General features: G+C 27.0%; 1 long non-coding RNA gene across 1 annotated transcript; it reads left to right on the top strand.

Annotated features, from left to right (window-relative positions):
• The first annotated feature begins 406 nt into the window (after positions 1–406).
• On the top strand, positions 407–4607 carry LOC119668065. The gene is made up of 3 exons (XR_005251458.1): positions 407–550; positions 995–1105; positions 4162–4607. It is a non-coding gene; the product is annotated as an uncharacterized LOC119668065 (long non-coding RNA).
• Positions 4608–7091: the final 2484 nt, after the last annotated feature.

A 7091-nucleotide genomic window follows, 5' to 3' on the forward strand; every position in this document is an offset into this window, starting at 1 on the left:
CCGTTGAGAGTAAGAAACCTGTTAAATTCTATGATATTTTATAACTAAAGTATTTTATATTTTCCAATATGCCAGCTGTTTTATAATGTATATTATTTTTGTATAGTGTCCTACTATTTTATTGATAATCGGCCCGCTTCCACCACACCTATCAAGTGGTCCACGTTTTGTCATTAGGTTGGAGTTTTCACCTTTCTGCAAAAAATTCAAAAGCAAAGATTTAACTTACTTTATAACATTCTGATTCTTTATTATACTAACACTAACGAGTCCGGGTGCCTTTAATATATTAATGAATTCGACAAAAAAAAATTGAAGAATATGTCATATATAATTAAATATTTTTTTTAATATTTGTCATTTAAATTTCAAAAACTATTTTAAAAATTTTTTCCTATTTTTAATTCTATTTAAAAAAATTCTAAGTAACATTTCTTTAGACTTGCGTAATTTACAAATGAACCAGCTCTATTAGGTAGTTCATTTCGGGAAACCACTAAATTTGATTGTGGACTTGATTTCTTTTGAACATATTTAGACTTTGGAACATGTAAGCATTTTTATTGATCAAAATACTATATATCATACTTTAGCTCTACGACCCCGTAAATAACAATTTTTCATATTTTAAAGCATCGATGCAATTTGATAAGTGAATTTTCAGTATTTAGGGCTGGCCAGAGAGGGTATAAGGAGAGTTTAGGCACTCTTTTTCGTGTCGTTTTTTTTATTTCATTTAATTATTTAGTATATAATTTATCCTGCTTTTAAAATACTAAACTCTTAATCCACGAAATATATTAAAACGTGCTTCGTTAAGAAAGGATTAAATATTGTAATATAACAAATTTGTAATATTGTATTGTTTTAAATAAAAAAGTTATTTGATTTTATTTTAACCGAGTTAGCCTTGAATAATAATAAAAGTAAAGAAAGTAATAAGTTTTTTTGTTTCCAAATATCTTTTTATAAATATTTTCAAAATTTGTTTCAGATATTGTTATCCATTTATTTTCGGTGTCATCCTCTAGCAAAAAGAGGAATGCTTTCAAGGTAGATTCTGTGCAAATTACATATCAGATGCATTTTCTTTTTGCTTTTTTGGGTAAGTTCTTTTTTTTTATTTAATGATAAAATTTATAAATTATAGTTCGTATTTATATAAGAACCATATACGAAATTTAATATTACGTTATCATATACCATAACTAATAAATAATTTTATAATTTAATTATTTAATTGTACAATTATTGTATTATCTAATCATATTCTTATCTGCTTTTATAATTATTTAATTTTGAAGCAGAAATCCATTGAGGCAAATGTAAAACAAATAGAAGTATAAAGTTTTCTCTAATCAAATTGTTTCCAACTATTCTAGTGTTATATTACACTACTTTATTTTAAGGATCTGGAGACATTATAATGTCACTGATCTTTATACTACAATTACAGATAAATTTTGATCATGACATAATATATGTAATAAAATGTAATCATTTAAAATAAAATGTATGGACATATATATAATATATAATATATATATAACTAATAATAAGTGGGAGTTTGACATATTATCTGGGTTTTGAACTTATTTAAAACTTTAACTTTTAGTTTTATTTTCAAGAAATACAGCTTAATTGTACTTCATTTTACAGTAAGGATCCCAGATTTTCGATCTTAACAGTACACAATATTTAGAAAAATTTTATTTATGTTCAAAATTCAAACACGAAATTGGTTGTTATTTTGAGATTTTTTGTATACAATCACTCGGACCTTAAAAAGTTTTCCAAAAATTCTCTCTGCTACTACAGTACAATTATATGTAATTCATTTTATATCTTTCTATTGTAATTTTTTTAAAGAATATATCTAATCGTGCGATATTCTCCTGTAATTCAATTTGTTTTGTTTTGTAATCTAATTCCATAATTTCTCTACTTCGTGGGAACTCATACACTCCATTTAACTGTCTTCTGGTAGAACCTCCTTTTTTTATTTTTTATTTATAGCTTTACCAGCTGGTTATATACCAGCCCATTTTAAACGTTGCCACCGAAATTATAATTATTTTTATTTTTTTAAATATAATTTTAAATTTTAATTATAATTTTATAATTATAATAATTTTGTAATCTCACCCCAATTACCTGAATAAAATATTTTCGTATTTAAGTAACATATTTAAGTTTGGCGCCTTGAAGTTTGTACTCATCAACCATATGACAATAAATTTTTTTCACTGCTAATATTACTTTCCAAAACGGAACCGGAAGTGTTCCCATACAAATAGCCAATATTGTCTCATTGACTACATTGTGATGCTTTACAATAAATTCGATTACGTTGACATTTCAATGTCATTCTGCGTTGCGCCACACTGTGCTGCTGCATGTTGGGTGTCCTTTGGCTCCTTACTATCAGAAATAGTTTCAATGTATATGTGCTGCATTTATTCAATTGTATTTATCTTGATGTTAAATGCGACACATAAAGGACTGCCAAAACAAATAATTGAAAAATATGAAATTTGCTGCTCATCATCCTGGCAATCGTATTTATCCTGCGTTCAACTGGCAAAGTTACATATGCTCTGATGGACATATTTGTCGCATCATTGTTGCTGACAAAATGAGCATAGAATAAGCATTATGCATTGTTAAACAATGAAAAAACTGCAAGGACTTTTTTTTGTCCTGTCAAAACAAAATGCGATTAACGATAATTTATGATGTCATATAAAATATGTTCGCCTTTATATTATATTTTTATTTCTTCATATATATATATGTTTTCCAAATTCAATTAACTTATTTGTTTATTTATTTCGGGTTATTAGAAAATATTTACTTAAATATTAAATTTGATTATTATTTATTTATTATTTATTTAAAAGAAATTCATACAGCACGTACAAAAATTATAGAATATAACTTTAAATCTAAATTGACAATAACATATTTGTTTTGAGTCAGATTAACATACTAAAAGTGGTGCATATTATTAACATCATTATTCATATAAATTCTTCAATAAATTTGTACAGGTTATAAGTACTGCTACCATTTAACAGGACTTTAAATAAGTCTGTACAATTTACAGACTTATTCAGGCAGAGTACTTTATTAAAATAAAATATCGGCCATACAGGCTCTCCGAAGACTTGGTACATCCGCACAAACGATATACTAGGAGACCTTAGAATAGATCCGATCAAAAAATACGTAAGGGACAGAGCCCTGAAGTTATATGCGAAAACTGACAGGCTATCCTACTTAGCAGTATCTAATATTAGAGTAATCACTCTCCGCACGCTGAGGTACGCAGATTTTAGAACAATCACTGAATAATCAAGAAGCTTATAAGGAATATATAATTTAGTCAATGAGATGGGTGGGACCCTGTAGTACCCCGAGCTATCAAAGAGTAAAAGTGCCCGGTTGCGCTGACTCGAAAAAAGGATCAACATACATACATACACCAATAATATGATAGGTATACATTTTCTATTTCATGACGAATGCAAACACTTTTACTCCGTTTGTATAATGTTATAACATTATTGTGTAATAATTTAAGATCTATACTCGAAATACTGGTTATTGATAGGCCAATCTTGATTTTTCCAATTTTTGGCCCAATATAGGCCTTTGTCAATCGTAAGTTCAGCTAGTATTGGAAGAAGCCTTGAGGAGGAGATATAAAGAATTTTTCTTACAGTATGGAATGTGTTTGAACTGTGTATACGAATTACCTTAGTAAGCCCGCTTCTAAGTAAAGCATATACCATAGAGTTTTTTCACTTGTTCATAATGTTTATAACTCTAAAATTGATTATAAGTATTTCATAAAGTACTATTTCAGTACTTATTGCTATAAAGTATACTTTCTTGCATGTCAGGTATATTTAAGATATATTCTTGATATTTACAACTAATGGAGTTGTATTTACACATGTCTATGGTTTTATAAATTTATATTATAACTGATTTATTCCTATTGATATCTTTTTTTCATCTAGTTCTCTTAATAATCCATTTACCAAGATTTGAAAAATTAATTCAAAGTTTTTTATAAAAAGTTATATATACTACACGTAAATTTTATTTATCGTAAAATTGCTTTTTATATGTTGCGCTAATTTTCTCTCTTGATAGATTTCTAGTAAACTAAAATTCTTTTTGGCAACATGGCGTTTAAGCCGTCATACAAAAATCGTGTCAAGACTGTCGTATCCGCAATAAAAACCACTTTCCATTGGGGTTTTATGCCGCTGATAATCTATTTAGGCTTAAGAACTGGGGCTGAGCCAGGTAAGCCTGCATTAAGTGTGTGGAGCTTGCTGCCATTCCATTTTTAACAATTAAGGATATCATAGTATAAGTACATGTAAGCGGTTGTGGAATGAAATTATATTAGGATTGGACTATGATTGGAATATAATAGCTTGAAGGGGATGACAAGGTAGCTGATTTAGTTAATTTTCACCTTAAAAATTTTTGATTCTTTATTGTACACAATGACATGCCTACTTTCAAGGAATCAAATATAAATTAAAATATTTTTCAAACTCAATAATAAATAAAAATATAAATACAAATCTGCACACCGAAAACAACGACTTTTAATTATTTATTTTTCGAATGCAGTATTAAAATATATATAATATAAAAATATAATAATATATTGTACCGTGAATTCTTATAGCTGTCTTAATTTAATAATATTGTTTTTGCAATATTATTCATATAGACTAAAGTTTGGTTCTTTTGCAGTAAGTTCTTAGTCGGTTAGGTTAGGTTATACCGGCGATTCCTAGAATATCCACTTATGCCTATTGGCATATTGTGTTACCGTATATATAGGAATAACTCAGGGTTTAGAACCTTTGCTAAGTTTTTAGTAAGTCAAATTAAATATTTAACACAATAATGTAAATATTATTATTTGTATATTCCTTAAATTAAATATTACACTTTGGAAGAGCTGTTCTCTGTTGCACAACTGTTTGATTCTGAGTTAATATATCTAGAAGGTTTTTCTATTTGACCTGGAGAAGCTTGTTTAAAATTAAGATGTTTAAAATTCTTCAGCAGAAAGATATACATCTGTTTGATAACAGTATTATGAGTAATAATAATTCTTCAGCAGAAAGATATACATCTGTTTGATAACAGTATTATGAGTAATAATAATACTTAAAAAAATACGGATATACGGAGACTGGGCTGTATGTTTAATATGCTTATTTATATTTATTTTATCGCATTTTTTTATGTATACCTTATCACATGTAATTATATATAGTTTTAATTGTGTAATTCTATGTATTACATTATATATGTGGTCGTTCAATAATTACTACCACATCAAAATATTTAGTCATATTTTTGTAATCATATAATTATTATTTATTTAAAAAGTTTATTTTTATATTTCTATCTATTTATTTATATAATATAGATGTTATATTTATATATCACCTATTTATATATATTTATTTATATTTATATAATATAGCATAATAATGGTTTTATGATACCTTTCTTTGTTATCATTATTTAATTAGTATTTAGGTACATCTTTATTAACATTTTCTCATTGTTTGGTTTGCGGAAGGGAGTAAAGTATGTCGTCAGAAATATATTATTATAGTTTGTAGGGCTAAGTATATACCTTTTTGTTTTCACGTATCTCCGGTGACTAGCTTTCATCATGTCCGGATATTGTCATTAGGCAATACATAGTGGGTATTGGTCTATATCGATGTAAATCAATACGGAGCCATGACTAATGTGATTTAAAAATGTGAGTATTCAGTTTGATCATATTTGAAAAACAGAGCAAGAAGATTCAAACGCGCCCTGAAGATTTCTAATGCTTAAACAAATTAGTTAGGTCCTATGGTATATTGATCGATCACTCCATTGCGAAATTCAAAGAAAAGTGAATTGAAACAGGTGAAAAACTCTATAGAGGCGAGACAATACAATTAATAGTATAATTAATACCTTCAACTGGTACCGGCTAAATTCCTTGTACTGATACGTGTGCCAATTTAAAAACTGTGGACTCTATCAGTTTACATTAGGGTGGCCGCCATTGTTTAAATTTACTTACTATGTTTTAAATTGATTAATTATTCTTTTTTTTATTAGATATAGTCAAATTTATCTCAGATAGTAAATGATAAGATAATAACTAGCTTAAATTGATATTTTGAGGACCGTTGTGCAATACATTATTTTGTTGTATAAAATAAGTACAATATTGCGTCATAAAAAATTAATGCTGAAGTAAAGGCCATTGTGAGATGGGATGGTCAATTTATATGTGAAGATCACTATATAAAATTAAGTCAGATTGAACATTTTTCCAAAAATATATTACAGTTATATTCGTATAATAAATAAATCTTAATTTTCCAAAAAGAGAATAGAGTTAATAGAAGAAAAATAGAAGAATTATATGGTATTAGACCGTTAGTGTGGCAATTTCCTGCCTAGGTTGTATGGCCCTAAAAAATAAGGATCATTACAAGCTAAGTCAGTATCCATTATATTGTGCTAAATGGTTTATAATTGTTATTATTTTGATAATATATATTCTTATAAATTTTAGTTTAAAAATATAATTTAAACTAAAATTTAACCAGTAATATCAATAACCCATAATAAATTATGTACGAAGAAAACTAAAGTTTAGTATCTAATGACATTAAGTAATTGTATTGCAAAAATAAACGGCTTATGATTGTCACATTCTATTACGATATTTTTCTATAAAAATTTATAAAATAGTATTTGTCTATTTGAAAAATCTCAACAATAAAAAGTGATTTTGCAGGCATTAACACGGGATAAGAATAAATTTTCATAGCCGCTGTTTATACTGCCACATTTGCTTTTTCGTTGATTTCTACTAAATCAGTAAAAATATATAAAATTTCTGTTTACATATTAGGGATTTTCCTTAATGGTTTTAGCATTAACTTTTCACACAAATATTAATCGTATTCGCATAATCATCATACGCATGCGTAAATCCTCGCAATGTGTTTTAATATTGTTCATTTATGTATTTAGGA

This window comes from Teleopsis dalmanni, chromosome 1 (genome assembly GCF_002237135.1).
Source record: "Teleopsis dalmanni isolate 2A chromosome 1, ASM223713v2, whole genome shotgun sequence".
Lineage (NCBI taxonomy): Eukaryota > Metazoa > Arthropoda > Insecta > Diptera > Diopsidae > Teleopsis > Teleopsis dalmanni.